Source organism: Mytilus trossulus, unplaced genomic scaffold, assembly GCF_036588685.1.
Source record: "Mytilus trossulus isolate FHL-02 unplaced genomic scaffold, PNRI_Mtr1.1.1.hap1 h1tg000110l__unscaffolded, whole genome shotgun sequence".
Taxonomy (NCBI): domain Eukaryota; kingdom Metazoa; phylum Mollusca; class Bivalvia; order Mytilida; family Mytilidae; genus Mytilus; species Mytilus trossulus.
The window spans coordinates 1,243,744-1,256,348 of NW_026963297.1; the positions used below are offsets into that span (position 1 = coordinate 1,243,744).

Consider the following 12,605-nt stretch of genomic DNA (forward strand, 5'->3'; position numbering starts at 1 on the left):
AAATACAGGGAATCATATCCCAATAATATTACTACTCATTCCATGCTACACACGGTTTATATTTCCCACATTATCATGACCTTAAAACGAACTTACACAATATCGTTTTTTATGGAACTAGAATCAGATGTCTGATTATCTATTGTGCATGGATGCTACCTCATTGACTTATAAATATTGTATGGTTATTTGTACAACGAACGTAATTAAAAAGTATGGGCCTCGATATGCTTTCACAAAAAAAAACGAAGGTATATTTTGCACATTATCAACTGGAATAATATGATGATATGATGATTAAATAATATTTCATCGAGATATATTTTGTCAGCATGCAATTTAAATGAACAAGCAGATATGATCTTTGCATTTTGCAATCTTACTTAAACGTTGTTTACTAAAACCCTATGACTTAAATGTCTTTTTTGATAACGGTTAATGTTATCCTTATTAGGTATGACCTAGCGGACATGTTTGTTCATACCCTTATTTTACTATCTGTTACATTATATAAAGTCAGCATAAGTATACTCTGTTCAAAAGTCATCAATCGATTGAGAAAACACAAATCCGGATAACAGACTTAAACCGAGGGACACACATCAACTATCTAAGAGGAAAACAACAAAACAACAGACACACTGACGTGCAACAAAAACAAATGCCAACATACATATAAACGAATTATAATAGATAACAACTGCCATATTCCTAGGTACAGGATTTTTACAGGATGTTTTGTCTACAAAAGACTCATCTAAGACTTTCAATACTGCTTAAAAAAAACAAAAAAACATGTACGAAGTTGAAGAGCACTAAGGACCAAAAATTCCTAACATTTTGCAAAATACAAAACAAGTAATCGTTACCTGATGAAGAAAAGCCTAAGTATTTCAAACATTCAAAGTTGTGCTAACTATTAATGTATAATTATGATAATTTATGTCAACACATAATTGGTGAATACTGGGCTCGTGATACCCTAGGGCAATACAAACTCTTCCAGCAGTGGAATCGACCAAGTGGTTGTAAATAAACTCATCATAGATACCAGGATTGATATCTCGTATTTGCACAAGACGAGCCTTTCGTCTACAAAAGACTTATCAGCGACACTCGAATACAAAAATGTTAAAAGAGTCCAATAAAGTACGAAATTGAAGAGCACTTATGACCAAACCTCCTAAAAGTTTTGTAAAATACAGCTAAGGTACTCTATTCCTGAGGTGTAAAAGTCTTAGTATTTCATATTTCAAAGTTGTTTACACTTTTAATTTATAAGTATGACCATATCAATGATCACTCATGTCAACATAGAAGTGCTGGGCTGTCTTATCTGGAACTTATTACGTAATGTTAAAACCATATAAAGAATAGACAAATCATCATTACGAAATAACAAAACCACATTAGGTAATGAAACAACTACATTATATGGAACGCCACAACTGTCTTATGTAGAACTCTAATATTACGTTATGTTGTCCTATTAGAGATTTCCAATAAAATGACCTTACTCGACATAACCGACCTAACTCAACGTATTTCGTCCTATTGCATTGAAGCATGACGGAGGGGAGAATACACTGCATGCATGTTTTGCTCTTTGAACAAGTATTTTTTGCTTGAATAAACTTTCTGTAAAAATCAACCACAACTAAATTTTTTGATCTTTGAATATTTGTCATTAAATTTTGAAGGATTTTATTGACACACATATTATAATGGAACAAGTAAGTTAGCAACTTGTAATCAAATACACCCATCATTTCTTGTCATTTTACTTGACCTATATTTTAGTTCTTCTCAAATTATGATTTGAAGAACAACCCATACAAAATTTAGCATGAGTATATTAAAATAATGATTTCCGAAGCGAAAAAGTTGTCTTTTTGTTTTGTTTTTAGAGTTTTCGCGTTCAAAGTAGATTCCAACACACCCGAATGTAAAAGGTGCACTCGACTATTTTAAGAAAACATATTTTTCTATATTTTAATTGAAGATAATTTGATTTGGGCAGACATTCATATCATTGATATATTTATCAAAAAGTACTTTTTCGTCTTTACCTATACTGATGTATGGGACGAAGTTTTTGTCACTGTATACCTAAATGTGCATTCGTGGATACAGGGGTGAGGGAGTACTCCCCCGTTTTCGATTGCTAAATAATTTTGAAAATCTCATCTTTTCACATTATCTATACAAATATTTATATTATAGTCGTCCAAATTATTTTCGCATCGCTCCGCTCATCAGTATAAATTCAATTATCGAGAACTACACCCTCTTTCAAATATCTTGGATCCGGCAATAATCACAAATTGTATTGCACGAACAAAAACTTAAATGATTGTCGTTTGACTTTGATAAATACTTCTTAACAGTAACAATGTCTGAACTAGACATCTTGCATGAGAAATAAAAGTTTAAGACTACATACTGAATCGCATTTCACCCTTGATTTAGTAGCTACCTTAACACAGAAATGTGATACTGATGTGTAATCTAATGGACACATATTCTTGTTTCTGCTGTTTCTTTTAATACAAATATATACATTTATTTATGTATGTTCCAAAAAACGAATCATCATAAAATTGAGAATGGAAATGGGGAATGTGTCAAAGAGACAACAACCCGACCAAATAAAAAACAGCAGCAGACGGTCACCAACAGGTCTTCAATGCAGCGAGAAATTCCCGCACCCGGAGGCGTCCGTATCTTTTGCAGATAAAGTATCATTACATTTGATAGAAAGTTAGAAACTGCATATAATCTGCTATACAGTTATGACCACTAATGGTACGGTCCTACAGACACTGTAATTTTGACATTACAAAAGGTCTTGCTTTTTTAGACTGTCTGTGGATTTTATATACTTAATTTGTGATATGTACAAAAAAGAGGTTTAGTATGATAGCCAATGAGGCAACTCTTCACAAAAGACCAAATGACACAGACATTTTAACAACTATAAGCCACTGTGCGCCTTTCAATAATGAGCAAAGCCGATACAGCATAGTTAGCTATATGTAGCCACAAAATGGCAAATGTAAAACAACTAAACCGAGAATGCTAACGGCCAAAATAATATTTAACTAGATGTGTCAAAGCCGCACGAATGGCCCCGTCCCAAAAAGTTGAAAAATCTTCAATTTCAGTGTAAACGCATGTGGACACTAACATGATGGTAGTCTCAGCTCAATATCTGAAGGCGTTTAGAAAAAAAATCTGTAGAACTGCGATTTTTCAACAATTTCTCAAAGTCCAAAGCCCGTAATTTCGGCAAAAATTTGTGGAGCAGAACGAAACATAAGCTTATCTGTAACTCATCATGGTTAACTCACGTACCAAAAATCAGCCCAATATCTGAAGGCGTATAGAAAAAAAGTCCGTATACCTGTGATTTTCAACAATTTCTCAAAGTCCAAAGCCCGTAATTTCGGCAAAAATTAGTGGAGCGGAAATAAACTTTAACTTGATCAGTAACTCATCATGGTTAACTCACATACCAAAAATCAGCCCAATATCTGAAGGCGTTTAGAAAAAAACTCCGTATAATGGTTTGTTGCTGAATGACGGAATGACAGAATTACGGAAAGACGGAATTTCGGAATTTTGGACAAGGTTAAAACTATATGGCACCAACAGCTTCGTTGCGGGGCCATACAAATGAACGAAAAACGATCAGCACTAATTTACAGGCTCCTGACTTGAGACAGGCACATCCATACTAGGACAGTGGTGTAACAGTACAACATAATTAATCAATATTAAAAACTAGATAATTATTCTCTTTTTATTAGTTGTAGTTGTTTTTAAGATAATTTTCAGCAGCTGTGGATACTATCAGATCGATACATAAGTTTATTTTGAAACACTGCTGTTTTTCTTCTCGATTCATTCTCACGAGTCAATTCCTTCCTTTCTGTTTTAATAGTGACATGATCATTTGATAAAAATACTTTTGTGATCTCTATTGGCTTTTACTTGGACATTTATTAAAACTATGAAGCTTTATATAACTCAATATGGAATAGTCATTACTTAATGATATTTTGATTTTACACGACATGGTTTCGTATTGACTTTATATAGTTTTGGCATTGCTCAATACGGTTTTGTCATTATTCAATGTGGTTTCACCATTATTAAATGTGGTTGCGTCATTATTCAATGTGGTTTAAACATTACTTAATGCGAATATGACTTAACGTTATGTAGTTGTTTCATTACACGATGTGGTTTTGTTATTTCGTAATGATGATCTGCCTATTCTTTATTTGGTTTTAACATTACGTAATGATGTTTCACAATTTGACGATTTTACACTACATGATGTGTTTGTTTCATTATTTGATGTGGTCCTGTCATTATTTGATGTGGTTATGCCATTACTTGATGAGGTAAAACCACGTGACCAATTCGGAAAAACCCTGTTTTATTTTTAGATAGATTATAATGTTGTATACTATGAATAAAGGCAACAGTAGTATACCGCTGTTCAAAACTCATAAATCCATGGACAAAAAACAAAATCGGGGTAACAAACTAGAACTGAGGGAAACGCATTAAATATAAGAGGAGAACAACGACACAACATTAAAATGTAACACAAACACACACAGAAACGGACTATGAGTGTAGCTATCAACCGAATTAGAATTCAAATTGAAGTTCGGGTTACTGTTAAGGAAAACTATGAGTCAGTCTTCGATTTCGAATTCAAGCCATCATTATAAAATTAAAGTTCTAGTAAGCATTGCGTTTCGAGTTGAACTTTAGTTTGAGTCACATCTAAAGGTAGCGTTCTAGTTACAACTTTGAATCTGAGTCACTTTTTGAGGTAGAGTCTGAGTAAGATTCGAATTTAAGTCTCATTTAGATTAATTAAGATTTCGAGTTGAAATTCGAGCTATCTTATATGAGTTCGTATTTAATTTTCTATCGCGGACCAAGAGCTTTTGCTAGGGCTTCCGAAAAGAGGGCTCCGAGGAATGCGTACAAACTGAGATAAACAATGTTACAGTATACAAAACGCAACATAGAAGTTGAAATAAAGTTAGATGTGGTGTGATTGCCTATTGCCACCAGAGTTTAAATGCAGTGGATGTACGAAAGCATGTATAGGCAACCATACAGCCTTCAACACATCGTATAGTCAATCTACAAAAAAAATATGACACACATGATTCAACGACAACAGTTGAACTTCATGCTCCTGACTTGGGGCAAGTTTATAAAGAAAGTGCACGTGGCGGAGTTTAACTAGTATGTGAGCGCTAAATATTAACTAACATCGGACTGTTGTAGTAGTGTAACAGCACAACATGAGAACAAAATGTAAAATAGACAAAGTGATACTCCCCGCAGTTCACTCTAAAGCAACTGTATTATAACAAAGTCAACGTATATATATGTAGGACTTTCCTTGGGATATTATTGTGTCTGGGAGACACAATTGCTGCCCCTGCAGATGCAAAGTGTAATTTAAAAATAACTATAACATTCAACTGCTTATACCCAAGAATATGAGTTCAATTACCTCCCAAAAGAGCAAAAATTAATAAAACTAAAAACCCTGACCACATGCACACCATCAATATATGTTCAAACAGACAGTAAGAGAAATCTTCCTAAGATTTAAACTGTATATTCCCATAATGGGACGGACGGGCGGATGGGGTTGAAACAATATCCCCCCACACTTTCAGTTGCGGGGGCATAACAAACAGTTTCAATTGGCCGGACTCAATAGACCGCTATGACTGGGTAATATAAATACATCTCAGGGTGATCTCAGGTGCTCCAAAAATTTAAGAGCTTCTGCTCGATGTTAGGCACCCGTCGTGTTATACGTGAAAGTACAAACCCAGTGATTTGCTTTTACAAAAATTTTACCAATCAGTACTCGATCATTTCGACCTTTGTTCGACTAATGTCAGATCATTTCCAGATTAACTCGACCAATGATCGCTTCCAAATCACTGCGACATGTTTATTTATTTTATCCAAGACCAACTCGACCAATACCCGATTCCTTCGCGACCACATTTGACCACTCTTCGATCTCTACTTGGCCATATACGATAACACATGACTGCTACACGATTCTCTAAAAGTGTGTACAGATCCGATTTACTCTCATAACTCTGCTTCGGCAAAAATATATTGGCAACATTATTTTTAACTGTACAAAAATTTCTCCATGTACAGTACGTGTCTTTACTTTTGCAAGGAGAGGTAATATTCTAAAAGAGAGGCAAAATACACCAAAGGAACAATCAAACTCAAAGGTCGAAAACAAACCGACACAGCTATAGCGAAAACCGGTAACCGACGAGAAGACAAACAGCAGTCCACATAACATAGAAAACTAAAAACTTTGCAACACGTAACCCAACAAAACCTGGTATGATCTCAGATGTTTCCGAAGGGAAGAAAATCCTGCAATTTCGGCACCGGTGGATTTTTCAAATATTGATTAAACGTAATTGTGCAATAATAGTCATTGTTAGACTGCTGCTGACTAAGTTATCTTTCAAAGTTGGTGTATAAGAACATCAAGATTATATGTTACCTGTTTTATGGGCTATTTTCTGTTTTGTCTGTCCGTATTTTCCGTTTGTCCAGAAATGTTTGTGGCATAAAAAAAAGATGTGGTACAATTGTCAATGAGACAGCTCTTCACAGAACACCAAATGACACAGAAATTATTAATAACAACTAAAGGTCACCTTACAGTCATTTTTTTTTTCATTCGAACTTTTTGACGTTATTTCACACAAAAATGAGACGAAAGACAAATATTTTTTTTAATTTGGTGCGAATTTCTTTCATACAGTAACGAACTGTTCAGCGAGCACTCGTTTTGATCATTTGTTTCTAACATACTTTTGCAAGTTTGCATAAACTTTGACAAACTATAAACTCGCTGACAATGCGTCTACAGCTTGTCGTTCTTCGTTTGTTAGTTTAAACGATGCATTTCTTTGTAACTTTAACATTAAATCAATATCTAAACGTGTTCTTGCTTGTCATAAATCAAAACATTGTCTAAAATTACTCAAAATTTCAATCTCCTCTAACCAAACGATGCATTTGTTTCTACTTTTGTAACGTTTAACAAACTATAAAAAACGGCACACAACGTTTACCAAACTTTGGTTAGAAAGACATGCACACATAAACTGTTTCAGAAAAGGTATCACTCCAGGGGATTGATATTCAACTTTGGTAAAATTTTGGGGAAATATGTGACATCTTTGCCCTCTTTTTGCAATATTTGTTGGCAAATACATACAGGTTGTTGTCATACAGAAAAAAGAAAATGAATATATTTAACCATTCAACTACTGGATATCTATAAAAAAAAAAATACTGATTACATACTAATGCACATATATTTGACAAACAGAACGCTTTATTTGTAAGAATTTTATTTGAAATGGGGATGATAAAGTTATGTATATTGCTATCTAAAATAAGTACTAATCCAGTGACAAATCTCATTTTGTGGTGTCATTTCCAAAAAAAGAGCAATACAATGACATATCAGTGTCCACTATGAGGAATTTTTATAAGCATTGGGTTCCTCTTTGTTGAGTTAGTCTAAGTCTCTCATACTGCCCAAACAGTGGCCGTCGTGTCAGGCACTGCCTCACCTAGATTGCTCGGCGCCCGTTGCTGTCTGCACCATCTTGTTCGTCACTCTACAAGCTCCGTCACAGCTATTAACCTGTATCTCTGAGATCTTACCACATTGCCCCATCTTCGCTAGCCACGGGTTACGATCCACTTCCCTCCTAGGAATTGGATCGGAACCCTTGATCGTAACCCTTGGCTAGCGAAGAAGCACCTTGCCCACAAATCCAATTGCTTTATTTCAATGTAGATATTTTAAATGTATGATTTTACACGGACCTTCCATTGAATATAACCAAATAAACGGAGAATGTATCCATGGGACACTGATAATGCCCCAGCTAGCATATACATGTATAACATTATAAAGGGTCATGTTGGGATGTACGTGCGTACGGACGGACAAGGGTAACAATAAATGCCCACTCCGAAGCGGCGGGGAATAAAAAATTCGGACGTTTTTATACTAAAAATGTGCAAACCTGACCAATTCCCGAGTATCCCTACGACCCATAAACAATCAGCAAACGTACTAAAGTATAATTCTATTTATTTTTTCATTGTACAATTTTTATTCGTCATATTCATTTACGGTCTTACTAGAGAATCTCACAAAGTATCCACTTCCATACAAATGATTGCAAAGAAATATACAGGAGTAAAGTAAAACTTGTTTAAAATTGTAATGATTTTTTTTTTTAAATTAATATAAAATGATTTAAAATAAACACAAGTGCCCGATTCCGCAACGTTTACGGATAGTCAGGACGTCCCGTAAATATTCTCAGGTATTTCCGGACATATTCCGCAACGTTTACGGATGCGAAATCACCGCAACTTTTGTGAATACGAAAATTCAAATTCCGCAGCCATTCCGCAACGTTTACGGGTGCGGTAGCTTTACGGATGCTTTGTGAATAAGGTCCCAGGTCGATTTGGTCTGGTCGAGATCAGGCTGAGATCGCGAATACTTGATTTGGTCTAGCTAGTCGAGTAAAGATTGTGTAAATATCGAGAATTGATCGGAATTATCGAATAAGTATTCATTTTGTTGTCGGGGTGGAGTCGTGATGGAGTCATTTAGTAGTCGTGAATGGTCATTTGGTCGTATAGTTACTTCTTTTTATGGAATACAGTCATTAACATATTCAAGAAATTTATTCGTATTTTTTTTACAATTTTGATCCATACTATTTTCAGAATCAATTAATTCCAAATCAAAAGTATCAATGAGCTCGTTACATTTGTCGAAGTCGGCCTTTCGATAGTCCCAAATCATTCTTTTATAAGTAGTAGTATTTTGTGACCTAGTGAGATTTTTCAAGAATATAATAGTTCCACCATGATCACTTTACCTAGTACTACGATCTATTTGTATTACATGGGAATCGTAGACATCACATGAGTCTGATACCAAAATAGGATCTAACAAGGACTGGTGTGTGGCACAAATTCTTGTTGGTTCGTTTATAACATTTTTAATGCCATTTAGTCTCATATGGTCAAATATTTTATGTGAATGGTCAGTAAGAAAATCTACATTTACGTCACCCGTTATTACAACATTTGGAGTATAGCTCATTGCATTTTCGATAGATTCATGAAATTTATCCCAAAAAGTATTGTTGTTTGAAGGTTGTCGATATACAACACAAAGGAGTAATTTGTTTGCAGGGAAGGTAATTTCAAGCCATAACGCTTCATTTTCAAAATCAAAATCAGCTCTATGTTTGGCTTGAATAAATTTACTAATCTATAATACTAAAATTACGAGGTCCAATTTGTCAGCCGTCATCGGGTAAAAACGACAAATCAAAGAATTCAACTCTATATAGAACTACTATAGGACAATGGTGTAGATTAAAAATTAAAAAAATTGTTTTCCACATAATTAATATTGCCAATAATTAACAAGTTCCGGGTCGAATTCGATACCGATACCAATAGTATATTCACCTGTTAGCTATTACCTTATCTGTACGTTCCGCATTTGACAGGCGCACCACCAAACGGTGTATTTAGGATTTTGTTATATACACGGGTCATAATCAAAGGGCTGACACTACTATAAAATTCAATCATTGTTAAATTGTTCCCTATTGTAGTTTTATTCAGCAATCAGCATGACTTTCTAAGATAACTTATATAGGACAATGCTGTGGATTAAAAAAATACTCCATTCCTGGATAGCCAAGACCTTTTGTTTTCCAAATAATTAACATTACCAATAATTGATAAGTTCCAGGTCGACGGGTTCAAACAGAAAGATTTGAAAGCAGAGAAAACTGTGTATCTTATAATCGATATGACTTTATCAGATGACAATACCAATTACTGAAATAAGGTTTAGGCATAGTTATATACTTTAATTCAGTCACGGACCCGCGATATCACGGGTGTTTACTTGTTTAAATTATAATTCCTCCTCCTGAGCTTTTGCGGTCTTGTGAATTTCTATAATGATCTCTATTATAACCAATAATAAGAATAATTTCATTTTTAGCTCACCTGGCCGAAAGGCCAAGTGAGCTTTTCTCATCACTTGGCGTCCGGCGTCCGTCGTCGTCCTGCGTTAACTTTTACAAAAATCTTCTTCTCTGAAACTACTGGGCCAAATTTAACCAAACTTGGCCATAATCTTCATTGGTGTATTTATTTTAACAAATGTGTCCGGTGACCCGGCCAACCAACCAAGATGGCCGCAATGGCTAAAAATAGAATATAGGGGTAAAATGCAGTTTTTGGCTCATGACTAAAAAAACAAAGCCTTTAGAGCAATTCTGACGGGGTAAAATTGTTGATTAGGTCAAGATCTATCTGCCCTGAAATTTTCAGATGAATCAGACATTCTGTTGTTGGGTTGCTGCCCCTGAAAGGGTTATTTTAAGGAAATTTTGCTGTTTTTGGTTATTATCTTAAATATTATTATAGATAGAGATAAACTGTAAACAGCAATAATGTTCAGCAACGTAAGATCTACAAATAAGTCAACATGACCAAAATGGTCAGTTGACCACTTTAGAAGTTATTGCCCTTTATAGTCAATTTTTAATCATTTTTTGTAAATCTTAGTAATCTTTTAGAAAAATCTTCTCCTCTGAAACTACTGGGCCAAATTTAACTAAACTTGGCCATAATCATTATTGGGGTATCTAGTTTAAAAAATGTGTCCGCTGACCCGGCCAACCAACCAAGATGGCCACCATGGCTAAAAATATAACATAGGGGTAAAATGCAGTTTTTGGCTTATAACTCAAAAACCAAAGTACTTAGAGCAAATTTGCCAAGGGGTAAAATTGTTGATTAGGTCAAGATCTATCTGCCCTGAAATGTTCAGATGAATCGGACATTCTGTTGTTGGGTTGCTGCCCATGAAAGGGTAATTTTAAGGAAATTTTGCTGTTTTTGGTTATTATCTTGAATAATATTATAGATAGAGATAAACTGTAAACAGCAATAATGTTCAGCAAAGTAAGATCTACAAATAAGTCAACATTACCAACATGGTCAGTTGACCACTTTAGGAGTTATTGCCCTTTATAGTCAATTTTTAACCATTTTTCGTAAATCTTAGTAATCTTTTAGAAAAATCTTCTCCTCTGAAACTACTGGGCCAAAATTAACCAAACTTAGCCATAATCATCATTTGGGTATCTAGTTAAAAAAATGTTTCCGGTAACTTGGCCAACAAGCCAAGATGGCCGCCATGGCTAAAAATATAACATGGGTGTAAAATGCAGTTTTTGGCTTACAACTCAAAAACTAAAGCAAAGACCAAATCTGACAGGAAGTAAAATTTTTGATCAGGTCACGATCTATCTGCCCTGAAATTTTCAGATGAATCGGATAATCGGTTGTAAGGTTGCTGCCCCTGAATTGGTAATTTTGAGAAAATTTTGCCGTTTTTTCGTTATTATCTTGAATATTATTATAGATAGAGATAAACTGTAAACAGCAATAATGTACAACAAAGTAAGAACTAAAAATAAGTCAGTCTGACCAAAATAGTCAATTGACCCCCTAAGGAGTTATTGCTCTTCATAGTCAATTTTTAACAATTTTCTTAAAATTTGAAGATTTTCAATAACATTTTCGACAGAAAGTACTATTATAACTAGAGATAATTGTAAGCAGCAAGAATGTTTAGTAAAGTAAGATCTATAAACAAATCACCATCACCAAAACACAATTTTGTCATGAATCCATCTGTGTCCATTGTTTAATATTCACATAGACCAAGGTGAGCGACACAGGCTCTTACGAGCCTCTAGTTTACATTTTCGTCAAGATGCGTTTCGGTTAAACAAATCACATCAGCTTCATTACTAATGTTTTCATAGTCTACTTTATTACGCATACTTCTAATATTAAGGTGAAAATTAAGAAAAAAAACACCTAAAGGACCAGTATTAACTTCTACATCATTACTGAGGGAAGGGGGGGGGGGGGCAAGGGGTTTAACTGTTATGCTGTTATGGGGCAATTTAATTCTTTGTTATCTGTTATTTTGAAAATATATTTGCTGTTAGCTGTTATTGTCTGATTCTTTGTTAGCTGTTTTTGGGCTTTTAGGGTTTTTTTTGTTATCTGTTATTGTGATAATGTATTTGCTGTTAACTGTTATTGAAAATTGGAATTTTAGCATTTTTTTTTGACAGTCAATATTCGGTATAAATTGAAGATCATTGGCCATTCGGGTCTACCACTATACTAATTTGTTTGATCCGTATTCAGAGAAGGATTCCATTAACATATACCCATCACAGAAGTGAGGTCTAGGACAATTCAAGTATATCTTATGATTATCCTTTGTTATAAATTCCATTTTTTTTATGAATGTGTATTTTGAATTATCTTAATTTTTTGTATGAGAATAATGTTCCTTGTTTTCCGTACAAACATATTAAATTAAAACAATTCTTAACATGACAAAAAGTAAAACATATGGCCAGGAATAT

The 12,605-nt window shown here is 34.4% G+C and overlaps 1 protein-coding gene across 1 annotated transcript in view; it reads right to left on the reverse strand.

Annotated features, from left to right (window-relative positions):
* LOC134700056 (uncharacterized) overlaps positions 1 to 12,605 on the reverse strand; it is a 67,374-nt gene that overhangs the window by 28,172 nt on the left and 26,597 nt on the right. The window lies entirely within an intron of this gene.